Raw genomic sequence first — 15,036 nt, forward strand, 5'->3', positions numbered from 1 at the left:
TGGGCTCTCTATTCTATTCCATTGATCTATATGCCTATTCTTGTGCCAGTACCAGGCAGTTTTGAGAACAGTGGCTTTGTAATACATCTTGATATCTGGTATTGAGATACCACCTACTTTGTTCAACAATAAAGATTTTTTTTTAATATTTAAAAATGTGTGCTATGTTTCAGATCCAGATGAGGAAATATTCAAGGCCTGGCAAACTCTCTTTCCTACCCTCCATAAATAGTTCAATGTTATTTACATTTTTCAGTTAATATCACTTTTATATCAAAAAGAAGAAAATAAAAAGATGATAACATTGGAAGAGTTAAGTGGAAATGGGAGAACTAAAAAGAAAAAATATCTGCATGTAAAACTACATAATAGATACAAAGGAAGAAACCTCTCATTGAATAATAATGGCAAGAGTAGGCTCATTGTAAGCACATCCTCACTACCTTCTCTTTTACAATAACTACTTCAACACCACTTCCATTGTTGCCCCAGCTGTAACTCAAGTATATAACTTCAGCCCTCGGTTGACTATATAAATACAACCCATATGAATTAATTTAATTTTTTTTCAATTTGTTTAATATAGGCAGGGGCATTTTCAATTACATTCATATGTTGCAGAATGGAGCCATTACTAGTAGAAAATTGAACTATGGATAGTAAGGACATTGAGTTAATAAATAATATGGAAAACTTTGGTAAATCAAATAGGCTTATCAGTATAAATGTTCTCCCAATCTATCCAAAAATAATCCAACAAGTCATTTTAAACTGTATACATGCTGTGTTGTCATTTCTTTACAGTGATGGGTGAGAAGATTTAATTTATTTAATCTAAGCAACCTCTGTACCAGGCAATGAATGGTATAAAGTGTGTAGTAAAGAGGCTTTCCACTGTGGCACACAGAAAGATGGGTTTACTCATCAGTGGTGGTCAGTAAAGATGCACAGGAAAAATTGTGCTTGGCAGGAAAACTACAAATCCTATATAATAAGAGAGGAATATGCTAATTATCTGTTAACGCTGTAATGTCATGACCAATCTACAAGTGGTGAAGAGCTACTGGAGGGCGGGGCAGCGAGCTAGGAGTGGGGAGAGCTACAGGAGGGCAGGACAGTGAGCTAGGAATGGCAGGAGAGCTGCAGGGCAGGGCAGTGGGCAGAGAGCTACAGGAGGGCGTGGCGGTGAGCTACAAGCAGCCCAGAGCTACCAGCAGCGGTGGTGGGTGGCCAGCTGAAGCAAGCAGCAGAGAGTTATTCACGCATGGATTCATGCACAGGGCTACTAGTATGAATATAAAAAGAATGCTAAAGAAATTTAAGACATTAATTTATAACCCTCTAATGGCTAATTTGGTCCGACTTTGAAAGCAAACATTACATAAAAGGAACAACATGCTCTCTTAACATCCTAGAAGAAATTATTTCAATAATAAGCTGTATGACTGGTGGTGGTACTGCATGGTCCAATGAACTTTGATGGAAAATAGAAAAAAATTCCTACGCAAGAAGGAGAAACCTGCTTTGATGTGTACCTCTCAAAGAAACACACAGATTGGGTTATCCATACGCCTGACTAGTTACAAAATATATTACCAATGAAATACCTATATATTGATTTCTATAATCATGACCAATAGCTCAGCAAACTAAATAGAATATTGAGAATCAAAAGCTAACAATGAAATGTGACATACAATACACAAACATACTCAAAAGGAGGATATTCTTGAACATCAAATTATAATTTCTCTTTCAATTCTAATAGCACTCATCTATCTAAATCTGGGTTATAGATATGTAACATATAACATACAGTCACTCTCCTGAAACGTGCCTGCTGAAGCAGGGCAAAGACATGCAGCACTTCAGGGATCTAGGTCAGAGTTAAAAATACAAGCCATAAATTCACTAATGCTAGAGGTGAATGAATAGCAAAGAAGATGAGATAGTCTCTATTACTTTGTATTGAAGCTCATAAAAGGTTTGCAATTATCTTACATAATATGTCTGCTTTCTATCTTTTGTATTCTCTTTATTTCTGTCCATTATATGGCTAAATCCACTATACATCAAATAAGAGTGAATCATTTCTAATTTAATAGTGACACAAATCCTTTGGAACTCATACATTATTGACAATGACATAGAATATTGACCTTGAGTGTATAAAATATTGACTCGCTTTTCTTCTATTTTTTTTTTTACATTTTTCCTAGATATGACATGATTAGAATGCATTTTCCATAGGTCGTTTTGTTTTGCCCAGATGTGCTCATAAACTATTACCTACACAGGCTGTTCTGCTGAGATTTTGTCTAAACAACAAAATCAAAAGAATCAGTGGCATGCTAGGTAACAAAAGATTATTTTATTTAAATACATCACGACAAAGCTTCGTGGCAACATGGCCTTAAATTAAAAAGAAAATTGTGTAAGAGGTCTTAACAAATAATCTGCAAAGCGAGTAGAGAGTTCTGGAGAGAAATAGAGATCCCATAGAGTTGCATGTGTGGTGGCTCCTGAGCAAGGAGGAGGAGGACCTGGGCTGACAGTGGGCTCTTTCTTCTCTCTCTCTCATCAGCTACCTCGTCCTGAACAAATCTTCGATGTCCTCACCTGAAACATAATAATATTGATATTACCTTACAATGTTATGGGAAGAAACAGAGTGGGTAAATGTAAAAGCATTCTGTACCCAACAAAATATTACAAACTGATAAACTATAAATGAGAACACTCTACATATATAAGTTATAAACAAAGATACAGGCAAACTAGTGGGGCGGCTTTGAAATTTACTCATTATAACACAGATATGCAAAATTTAATTTAAAAAAATCACCCTGTGTTTCCAGCCCTGGCCAGATTAAATTCAGTGATTAGAGTATTAGCCAAGGGACCAAAGAATCATGGGTTTGATTCCTGGTCAAGGGCATGTACCTCAGTTGCAGGCTCGGTCCCCGACCTCAGTCGGCATGAGTGACAGAGGCAACCAGTCAAATGTCTCTCACATCCATGTTTCTCTCTTTGTCTCTCCTTCCTCCCTCCCCTCCACTCAAAAAAAAAAAAAAAATCAATTGAAAAAATATCCTCAGGTGAGGATAAAAAAAATTGTGTTTCCCATCACATAACTGACCTCATCTTGCTCAAAAGTCTTCATTCTCACTTGGTATAAAAAGCAAAACAAAACAAAAAAATGTAAAGCTTGTTCATTTGTTATGACTCAGGTTCTTCATTAAATAGTCAGTTTGGGATACATTTTTACTCTTCCTGGGTTTTCTCTCCCTTCTCCCTTCTCCCTTCTCCTAACAGACTGGCATCTCCTCAAGAAGTTTGTGCAATATTGTAGTGGTGGGAGCGGAGCATCTGCTTCCATTAGTGCCCTTCCTGGGTAGGCTGCTACATCCGGAGTAAGACAAACCTAATCCAGCCTTCTCCTTGGGTTTCGGTCTCTACCTTCACTATACCTGTTCTGAAGAGTTTGGGATGGTCCTTTCAGCATAGGCATGGGGCAATGCTTGCTTCTGTCTGTCTTCCCTGATTGACCAGACTCTTCATCTCAGTGCTCACTCCTCAATCTTCATCTCAGAGACCTGTCTGTGTGCAGCTGGGACCCCAGGTGGAGAGGCGCAGTCTCTGCCAGGTTTCCCTTCTCTGCGACACTGGGACCCCTAGAAGGTGTGCTGACTCCTACTGAAAGCTCGGTTCAGTATCTCTGCCCCACCAGAACCAATTCTAAGACGTGAGGTACCTGAAGGAGAGATGAGTAGAATGGCCATTTCTCAACAGGGCCTTTCACCTCTACTGCCCACACCAAGGTGGTTTAGAGACTCCCAGGAGCATTTCCTCTGAGCTGGGGGCAGGGACATTGACAAGGCCTCTTTAGCTCTCATCTCCTTCCTTAACCTTCTTGTTTTCTTTTTATATTAACATCCTTTTTGTTCCTATTCCCAATCTCTCATCAAGCATTATTTGCACCACTGAAGGGGCGAGGAGTGGGGGAATGGATGTGGTTAGGTCCCACTTTTATAAGCTTTAGTCTTATATCCTCAGGCTTTCTTCTCAATATATAAATGGCAACTTTAGCATTTTCAACAAATCATAGCTTGTGTAAATCTTTGGTAACAAATGCACAATGACACATTTGTTCTAGAATAGACTGTATCCACCCCACACCTAAAGCAATAAAGGCCACTGATTTTATGACTGTGGCAGCTGCAGGGTAACAAGGTTTACAGGGAATTTTTTTTAAAGCATCAGGACATAGTTCAAGCTTTTTTTTTTTCCCTTACTATATAAACTAGGCAGTTTAAGATTATGGGAGATTTCAAGAGTTTCCGAATAAAGGGAGAAAAATGACTTTGTGAAATAACAATTATGGAGATGTTACTAACCCGATTTAGAGATGACTAAATGAAGGCTCAGGGAAGATAGATAATTTTCACAGCATGTGAGCAGTGAAGCAAAATTTAAACACAAGTATTTGTGTGATAACTCCAGTGTTCTTTTTACTATCCTATATAATAAAACCCTACTATGTAATTTCACCAAACAGTGGAACAACCAGTTGCTATGATGCGCACTGATCACCAGGGGGCAGACGCTCAAGGCAGGAGCTGCCTCCTGGTGGTCAGTGCACTCCCACAGGGGAAGTGCCGCTAGCCAGAAGCTGGGTTCATGGCTGGCAAATGGCTGGCGAGCACAGTGGTGGTGATGGGAGCCTCTCCTGCTTCCACAGCAGCCCTAAGGACCCCTCCAGGGATGTCTGCCTCCCAGCTTAGGCCAGCTCCCCATGGGGAATGGGCCTAAGCCAGCAAGCAGACATCCCCTAAGGCAGCAGTTCTCAACCTGTGGGTCATGATTCCTTTGGGGGTTGAACAACCCTTTCACAGGGGTCACCTAAGACCATCGGAAAACACATATATAATTACATATTGTTTTTGTGATTAATCACTATGCTTTAATTATGTTCAATTTGTAACAATGAAAATACACCCTGCATATCAGATATTTACATTATGATTCATAACAGTAGCAAAATTACAGTTATGAAGTAGCAATGAAAATACTTTTATGGTTGGGGGTCACCACAACATGAGGAACTGTATTAAAGGGTCGCGGCATTAGGAAGGTTGAGAACCGCTGCCCTAAGGGGTCCTGGACTGCAAGAGGGTGCAGGCTTGGCTGAGGGACCCCCTCCCCTCCAGTGCACAAATGTCGTGCACCGGGACCTCAGTAAATATAGAAGTCCTTGACAATGTCAGTCAACCCAAAAGGGAAACTATGCATATGAATTCCTGACACTTCCTATACAAACAATAAAATAAAACTTACATGACCTCAAAGAAGATTAAAAAATGGAGAAATCCTAATGAGTCATTAAACTTCTTCATTCATTATTTTCTTGATTCAACTACCATTTAGTGAATACTTCTGAAATAATAACTATTGTACCATGTATTGGAAATCTTATAAAGGTAATTCTCCCTACTCTGAATTAAATCCCAATATAGTGGGGAAGACAGGCAGATGTAATTATAACACACCTAAGCAAATTCAGTGCTATATGATTTTTAAAAAATCCGATATAATAAAAGCCCAGCAACCATAATAGCAGAACAACCAGAGCGACTGCTCAACCAGTCACTATGCACTGACCAACTCTCGGTCCTTTTTCCCAGCCAGCAGGCTCCAGGGACTGGGGAGGGGGGGGGTGGATTGCTGGGGATACGGATGGCACCAGACCAAGGCCCCCACCTCACTGGTCACCCCACAAACAGAGGGCAACCTGCGGTGGGCGTGGGGCTGGTGAGTAGGTGAGAACTGCTGACCTCACAGTCCCTCCCCCTGCCCACAGGCTCCGATCGCTCAATGGCAAACAGGGACCTGGCATGGGCGGAGGGGAATGCGGCTGGCACTAGGACAAGGCCCCCGACTCGCTTGTTGCCTCACACACAGGGGGCGACCAGCAGCGGGGGTGGGGCCGGTGAGCAGGCAGGAACGGCCGACCTCTCAGTTCCTCCCCTGCCCAGCCATCAGGCTTTGATCACCCAATGGCAAACTGGCAACCCAGGTGGGTGGCAGAAGGTGGCAGGGCTGACTGCCAGCAGCCAGGGAAGATAGCTCTGATCGCAGGATAAGCCTAGGGACCATGCCTGCACAAGAATTTTGTGCACCAGGCCTCTAGTATACACCTGAGGATATGTTTTTATTCATTTTAGAGAGAGAGAAGAGGGGGGAGAGAGAGAGAGAGGGAGAGAGAAGATCATTGTTTCAATACAAGTCCAGACTGGAGATTGAACTGCAACCTAGGTATGTGCCCTGACTGGGAATGAAACCCACAACATTTTGATGCACAAAATGATGTTCCAACCAACTGGGCCACCTGGCCAGGGCAGTGCTATATGATGTTAAGTATCATGAGGCTCTCAGTGTTCACAAATAAATTTTTTCATGCCTCGAATGTTTACTAGAATTCATAGTAATTCTACAGTGGCTGTTCCATTATGTCCCAACACATGTTGAGATGTAAGGGATTATTTAGTTGAAAATGCTTCTCTCAATAAATCTGCAAATCCCAAGGGAGACAGAAATGTAGAGTGCACAGCAGCTTGGAAGTCATGAGAGCCACCCATCTCCACTTTTTGCCTATTTCTCACTGGCCAATTTACTTTTCAACAATCTAAAGCACTACAAACAGTCCCTCTCTGGGGCACCTGCAGTTGCCTATACACACACACACTGCATTAAAAAAAAATGGTAAACTTCATTAAAACATCTTCCTCAAATATGACCTTTTCCAGTGATCTGAGAAGAGTGACAGGAAGAATCCCCCCAGAGGAATGTCGTGACTTTGAGTCAGCGTTTCGGTGTCTGGTTCTGTGAAGGTTTTATGAGAATAGTGCAAGATTTCCTTTGATAGCTAAGAGTGACAACAGTATTCAAATGCCAAATGTGGTGAAAGCAAAAAGTAAAAAATGTGTCAGAATTCTGTTCTTCCAAATCCCGAAACTCAAACACCTGCCCTGATAGATTAAAATCCTTGACTTAAAAATGGAACTTGCCCTAGCTGGTTTAACTCAGTGACTAGTGTCAGCCTGAGTTTGATTCTGGTCAAGGGCACATGCATGGGTTTCAGGCTCAATCCCCAGTAAGGGGTGTGCAGGAGGCAGCCAATCAATGATTCTCTCTCACCATTGATATTTCTATCTCTCTCTACCTCTCCCCTCAACTCTGAAATCAATAATATATACATTTTAAAAATGGAACTTATCAGGCAGCTGCATCACTTAAAATTATTAACTCCATTTAAAAAGAAAAAGTGCAAATTATCCCCTAAATACTAAATAGTCTAGAGACATTTAGTAAGGAAAACAAAAACCCATACCCATTTTTCCTCTCTTATAAAAGGGGATCATTTACATAGTCCGCCATATATATATGCTAATTACATGCTAACATAAATATTTAAAAAATAATCCATAAAAACAGCCAGTCAAAGAACTACCAAAAATGCACAAAGGCAAAAAAATAGATCTACTTGAAAACAAATTCTGTCATCTTGCTTATTCATGTGTAAACATCCAATATGCTCAATACTTTGACATCTCTATTCATTTCAGGGTTTGAATCAGCTATAACTATATGACCTTTAACTGTGTGATTGATTCATCAAAAATTCTGAAATATGTTACATAGGGGACTAACTTCATATGTGCAAAAATATTTTTATGGCGCCCCATTTTAAGTGACAACTTCCACAAGGAATTGAGAACCGCTAAAGAAAGAGAACGTTTTTATTTAATTCACATTTGTACAATCATTCATACCTAAAACTGTATTTTTTCACTACAAAGCTCATATTTAAAAATTGTTTTGCACCTGTGTTCCCAAAAATGCTTGACAAGAATATTCTATAAAACTCCAGAGCTGATGAAAGGCAAAGAGAATTATTCTTCTATTTTTGCTCTACTGGTACAATCAGACCTCTCTAGGCAAGATCTAGGCGAAAGGAAAGACACCCCCTGGATTAAATGGCACAAGTTCCAAACTTTACCTCCAGGTTCCTGTGCCTCAAGCAATAAACTGGCTTTTGCATCTTGCAAACATATGCAGAAAACTAGGCCAAATATGATTGATAAACTTGGCCAAGTTCTTCCATGCAACCCACTGTGACAGCCAAGTTAAAGTTCCCAATGTCAATTTTATTTCCAAATGAAAACTTTTTCATTAAATAGTGTTAATATTAAAGATATACATAAGATAAACCTACCTTACACGTTTGGAGTAAAAAGCAATGCATGTTTTAAAATAACAAATGTACTGTATTTGTCTTATTGAAAGGAGTGAATGTTTAGAATAAGATGAATATTATGGAAACAGACCAGAGCATACAATCATATCCACACAGTTGAGTATTTAGAAGGATGAGGAAGAATGTTTCCTGTGCCTGTGCCAGGTGAATGCCTTCTAGGTTGACCAGAGCAATGGGCTGTCTTGACTAAATCTCTCAGACTGCATGGCTGTATTTGAAATTTCAGTATTTCTAGAAGTTCTACTAATTGTCAAATATAAGATTAAATAGGCATGTGCTTTAAAATGTTGATAATCGATTTATACAAATGTATATCTCAACACACATGACATTTTGTGGCTTCTGCTGCTGTGCAAGGAATGGTAATAAAGATGTGAATGTGTATAGTCTTTGTCCTCAAAGACATCACTGTAATAGTAGACACCTACACTCAGCCTACCTTGCTGTTTTGACCTGGTGCTTTGGGCTCTCCTTTTCCAAGCCATTTTCCATTTTGTCAAGTTAGATGGAATGATTGAGCTATTGTATCTGTTACATGTTTCCATATTAGAGTGACAGTTGTTTATTGCACCATTACCAAAAGCTGTGTTCTGACAGAATGCATATCACACATCAGTGAAGATGCAACAACTTTTTCCTGGCTAACTCATTCAAGAAAACCTATACGAAAGATATATGTGAGATTAATATATGTGTCTATAAGAATAGATAAGTTTTTATCTCACATAACAAATAGATTGGAACTGTACCAATTATATATCTTTTAATATTTACATAAGGGTATTTGTATTCCTAGAAAACTCTCTCAATACATATCCAGATACATCAACAAACCTTATACTACCTTATTTGTCTTATTTTTCTCTCTATTTATTATTTGCTATCTCTATTTGCTATCTGCTTCCCCTTGTCTTGTAAATAGGCTCAAATCACATTTATCCTTGAAAACCAACCATCTTCCCATGTCATTCATTACCTGTGCATCAATCTTCTTATCCAAACATTTTTGGGGAAGTGGGATATCTTTTTCACTCCATATTCATTTCTGAATCCAGTGAATCCTGGTTTCAATATTTACCATTCTATTGAAACTACTTACTGCTAAAGTCAGATAATTTTCTAAATTGCAAAGTCCAGTGGAAACCTTCCATCCCTAACCTGGTTGATCAGCTCTGTTAAATTTGCTCTTGTTTATTGCACCCCTTTCTTAAAACCAGATGTTCCCTTGAGCATTTTCCTCTACTCTGAATCAGCCAACCCTTCTGATTTTCCTCATTCTTCTCAACAATCCTCTGCAGGATTGCACAGTCCTTATGTGGACTTTGGAGCCAGATTATCTTGACTAAAATGTGTTTTTCCATTGACTGGCTGTGGGATTTGGGGCAACTCATTTAATTCTTCTGTTCTTAGTTTTTCCCATCTGTAACTTGGGAACTATACTAGCATTAGCCATTCAACACCTATTGGTCAAGTGGTGAGGTTTGGGGTGTATTCTCTGTTGTTCTTATTAGTTAGGCAGACACTCTATCCTTGGGTCTTGGAAATGGGACCTTCTGGGTACTGCTCCACTCCGACATGCAGGTCTGGGCCCGAGATGTAGTCCTGTCCCTTAGGACACTCTTTAAGCTGCAATGAGCTTTCATGAGTGTCCTAAGAATAAGAGTTTATTGCTCTTCTCTATGTGGGGTTAGGTTTTTATTCCATAGGAGAGAGAGAACAGTAGAGGCGGGACTTCCTGCTTTTCCCTCAACCACAGCTGATCCACTCTGCCAGGCCTGCTTACAAGAATGATTTCTCAGGACCCCTGTTTTCTATGTATATCCTATACATCAGGAGAAGAGCCCGGAATACTACAAATTTCCCTTATGTCTGCAGTTGGCAGTTGGCATTTTGTTAAAAATTTTAGTTGAGTTATTCTTACCAGTGTCCTCACACACTTGGTTCTGGTAAACAAGTGCTTGCCCCTCATTTCTCCTTGGAGGCACAAGTTAGTTTCCTTGGGCCCTCAGCTCTCTCATAGGTTCAAGGAAAAGCTATGCATTTATAAACTTTCTACCATGTTGCTGTAAAGGTGGGAACATTACTCTTTTTGTCTTTCTACTTCCTAAATAGAACCCAAAATATTGATTTTTCAACCAAGGTCAAAAAGCATGTCTATAGGAAAAAGAACATCTTCTCAACCAGTGATGTTAGAACAACTGGGTATTTATTTGGGGGAAGGAAATAAAGTTTTATCTATATCTCACATTTTCCACAAAAATGTACCCTAGATTATCAGAGATCTAAACATAAAAATTAAATTATAAAGTTTTGGAGGAAAATATAAGAGAGATCTTTGTGAACCTGAGAAGGCAATCATTTCTTAGGGTAGAAAAACATTGGTAATTAAAGCAAAAAAGTTGTAAAGTGGACTTAATCAAAATTAAACATTTCTTTCTTTGAAAGACATCTTTAGGAAAATAAGTGGGAAAGCTGCAGACTGGGAGAAAATATTCATAAGAAAGATATCTGACAAAGGACTTCCATCTAATTCTAACATTCAATAATAAAACCACATGAGACATCATTATACACCCACTCAAAGGGCTAAAATTAAAAGACTGACAACACCATGTGTTGATGAGAATGTGAAAAAAAAACAACAAAAATGGAACTCTCCTACATTGCTGGTGGAGGATAAAATAGGATGACCTCTTTAGAAACTAGTATGGAAGTTCCTTATAATTTAAACACGTACATGTTGGTCTTTATCTGAGAGAAATGTAAACACACATACATATAAATCTGATACAAAAATGTTCCTAATAGCTTTATGTGAAATGTCCCCAAACTGGAAACAATCCAAGTATCCATCAGCAGGAGAATAGCTAAACAAATTCAGGTTCATCCAGACAGCAGAACACAATGAAAAGGAATGCACACAATAGAGCAATATCATGGATGATCTTCAAAGATCCTAACAGGAGGGAGAACCCAGCCACAAAAACTGCATACTGATGGTTTCATTTACACAAAATTCCTGAACAGGAAATACTAATCTATAGCAAAGAGTCAGAACAGTGGTTGCCTTAGGCAACCACTATGATGATAGGACTAATGGGGAAGGGCAGGAGCAATTTTTTCTGGTGATAGAAATGTTCTATATATTGATGGGGGGCAGGTTACATTTATCACACTTGTCAAATGTATGCTTGAGATTTGTGCAATTCTTCAACTGTGAACCTATAAATTACATCTCAATAAAAAGGTTAAATGTGAAAAAGTTAAATGTCCATGTACACATAGGTTCCTGACCACCGCCCTCTCTCTCTCGCTCTTCTTACACTTTTGCCTGCTTTAATATTTTTGATAACATTTATTTATTAAAAATTGATATTCTGCCATATGTGTATTTATCTACATTGCCTATTAGAATGTAGGATTCTTGAAGGTAAGGACCTTTTAAATTTGCCATTATATATCCAAGGGTAATGGCTATGACGAGAAAGCAATAATTAATCAAATTGGATGTTGAACTTTGATTTGTTTTCTTGGTTATTTTATTTTCTTCTCTGCTTGCCTAGTGGGTTTTTTTTTAAAATCAAAACAGCACTAACCAGTTTGGTTCAGTGGATAGAGCGTCAGCCTGTGGACTCAAGGGTCCCAGGTTCGATTCTGGTCAAGGGCATGTACCTTGGTTGCAGGCACATCCCCAATAGGGAGTGTGCAGGAGGCAGCTGATCGATGTTTCTAACTCTCTATCCCCCTCCCTTCCTCTCTGAAAAAATCAATAAAATACATTTTTTTAAAAAAAATAAAAACAGATAAAGCCTGGGGATAGCCCGTTGAAATCCATAAGCACTATACCACTTAAAGGATGATTAAATACAAAAAATTAGTTGTCAATGGAAGATACTCAATGTAAGAGCGCTTAAATTTTTTCGGTAGAACAGTTTGTTGCAGTTTTAACTTTTCTTCTGAGAGATGCTTTCCAAAGCAAGAACAAGACTGGGAAAGCAGACAGCACACTGGCAAGGTAGAGCTTCTATCTAACTGGCTAAGTCACAGGGATTGCTTAGTTACCTCAAGTTCATGACTTTGCCTTAACTCTGTGGCTAATGGGAATTCATTATAAGACAGCTTTCTGGGATTAGTGTGTTGTAGTAGTATCAGTCAGATGGAGAATTGCAAGCTAAGCCTCAGTTCAAGCATTTACAGATTTATAACTAATTAGATCCTGTCCACACCTCACCTGAAATCATGTTAGCAAGACCCACATTTATGGCTAACAGAGGGGTAGCACGGCCCTGTAAGCTATCCTGGGCAGCACTGTAACAAGATTTTTTTTTCTATTTCAAGATTCTTTTTTAAAAAATAGGATAAATGAATTGGTTTTAAGGAAGACCCAGATTTAGTGCCAAGGTTCCAAAATGAAGGTACCTTGGTCACAGGTCAAATGTATAACCTGTTGGAAAATCACACACACACACACACACACACACACACACACACACACTCACCAGAGAACATAAGCACAGAGTTTCAATGTATACTCATTTTATAATAGGGTAAATGATTAGCCAGCAATCTATTATAATCTAAATTTTAAACTGCTCTATGGTAGTGAATGCTACAGATATCTAAATTGGATTGAAGAAATCTCTTGAACTAACACAAACATAATTTATTTGAGTATAACAACTCAATGTTACTTATTTAATTTGGAACAGCATAATTTATTACACATAGGTAGAAGTGACCCCAACTCCCATAGCTTATGAAATTGTTCAAATGTGAACAATTTGTGTTAATACATTGTGTAATAATGCCATAATCCACCCGTTATATTATATGAATAAAAATACTATTAACCATCAGGGTACAACGTTTTAATTTAGTTCAGAGAAGGAATGGAGTATTGTCAGGATCTCCTTTAGTACTGGGTGTAGGTTAGTGCTAGAGCTGTGGAAAGAGTTTCCTATACTTATGGCGAGCAATTATGTAAAGGTCTGTGGACACATATTTCTTACATAACCTCTTGTGTTACTAATCAACTCTGAGATTCAGCTCAGATGAGGGAAGGGCACAATGGGATCTCTGTGAAGCACTAAGTTTAAAGAAACTAAATTAAGTCAGGAAAAAACCCTCAGCTCGACAAACAATTTGACTCATTATTGCCTTTTATTCATGGTCACTGCCAAGGCTTACCCTCCATTAGGAGGATTTACCCAGCCTCACCTGTTTACTCCAATCTGGCTTCTATCTAAAATAAAGAAAATCACTTGTAAAGCAGCACATTTATGCACACACACACACACACACACACACACAAAAGAATATGTACTTATAGTTCAGAATAAAAAGAAAAAGAAAATAAAAGACTTTGGTCTTTCCCCTTGTGAAGACTAGCGATCTCATGAACTATCCTTTTATGCTTTAGTAGGAGCAGTTATCGTTTCTGCATTCATAAATGTTACCAACAAAGTTTTAATCACGCAGGACCTTCCTAGGAATTCCAGACAATGACAAGTCGTCCAACAATTTAGACAAAAACATTTGGTTTAAGAATCAAGCCACTGTCTGTCTATCTCTGTTTCTCACAGGCTTCCTTATTTAATTTTGGAAGGAAACAAAGACTTGGTGAAAACAGTTATATTTTTAAAATAGGTAAATAGCTACACGATAATAGTATTTTTCCTACTTATGCGACTTCCATCTTGAGAAGGAGCTGACTACGGATCCGGGATATAAGGATCCAGCACAGAGTCAAATAGAAATGCCGTGTCCTCTAAGGTGCTTTTTCAGACCCACTGGGTGTCCCTACCCTTATTGCTAGTCTTTAACAAAAACTAGTCATAATGACCTGGTCCTGCTCAGCATCAATTCAGACCCTTGGTGAGAATGCTAAACATGGTACCGGAGCCCACAGCTGTGAGTACAAACTGACAGTCCCTGACAGTTTCGGTCTGGACCAGGATCTGAACCAAGAGGCAGGGCAAAACTCCCATCTGCTGTCCATCTGCCATCCTGCCCCATCAAAAAAGGTTATGTCATGAACCACAGATAGATGGGCATTGCAAAGATCTATTAGGGGGAAAAGGGGGTCTGAGACTATTAGAATTATGACCTTTGATTCAACATAAAAAATCCCAGTAGTAATGAAAATCATGAATAATTTCAAGGTCTTTTAATTATGTAAAACAGATATTGCGTCTTCTGCCAACATTGAAAATAGATAAAGTGTTTCTATTCTATGCACTAAGGTTTTAGGTTTGTATAAACCTAAAAGCAAAGATGAATTTAGAATATATATGCATGCGTATATATATTTGCATGTGTACTAGTATATATAAAACACACACATATATATCTTCACTAGATATTATAACATGTATGTAGATATATGCATGTGTGTATATATATAAATAATACCTTCACTTGAAGTCATTTTACTCTAATGACACATCAGTTAAGAATAACAATGTGATTAAACTAATTAAATGGAAATCTCTTGGTAGTGCATTTTCATCAAAAGCCTATCCTATATAAACGGGAAACTGGGATAAGTCAGCTCATGTTTTAAACAAAAAACTTAAGACATAAAGGGAACAGTAAACTCCTGAGCTAAACCTAAGTGCTGTTATGTTTCCATAGCAAAAAAAAAAAAAGGCTTTTGCAAAGCAAATAAGCACTCTAGACAAAAGGCAGTTATTCAGTTCACTCAACATAAAATGTTTACC

General features: G+C 38.6%; 1 long non-coding RNA gene across 1 annotated transcript in view; it reads right to left on the reverse strand.

The window, feature by feature from the left end:
• Positions 1–2,338: 2,338 nt before the first annotated feature.
• Positions 2,339–15,036, reverse strand: part of LOC102767084 — a 90,277-nt gene continuing 77,579 nt past the window's right edge. The window contains exon 4 of the long non-coding RNA XR_435327.2: positions 2,339–2,619. This is a non-coding gene — a long non-coding RNA (uncharacterized LOC102767084). The remainder of the gene's footprint in view (positions 2,620–15,036) is intronic.

The sequence above is a fragment of the Myotis davidii genome, unplaced genomic scaffold (genome assembly GCF_000327345.1).
Source record: "Myotis davidii unplaced genomic scaffold, ASM32734v1 scaffold53, whole genome shotgun sequence".
Lineage (NCBI taxonomy): Eukaryota > Metazoa > Chordata > Mammalia > Chiroptera > Vespertilionidae > Myotis > Myotis davidii.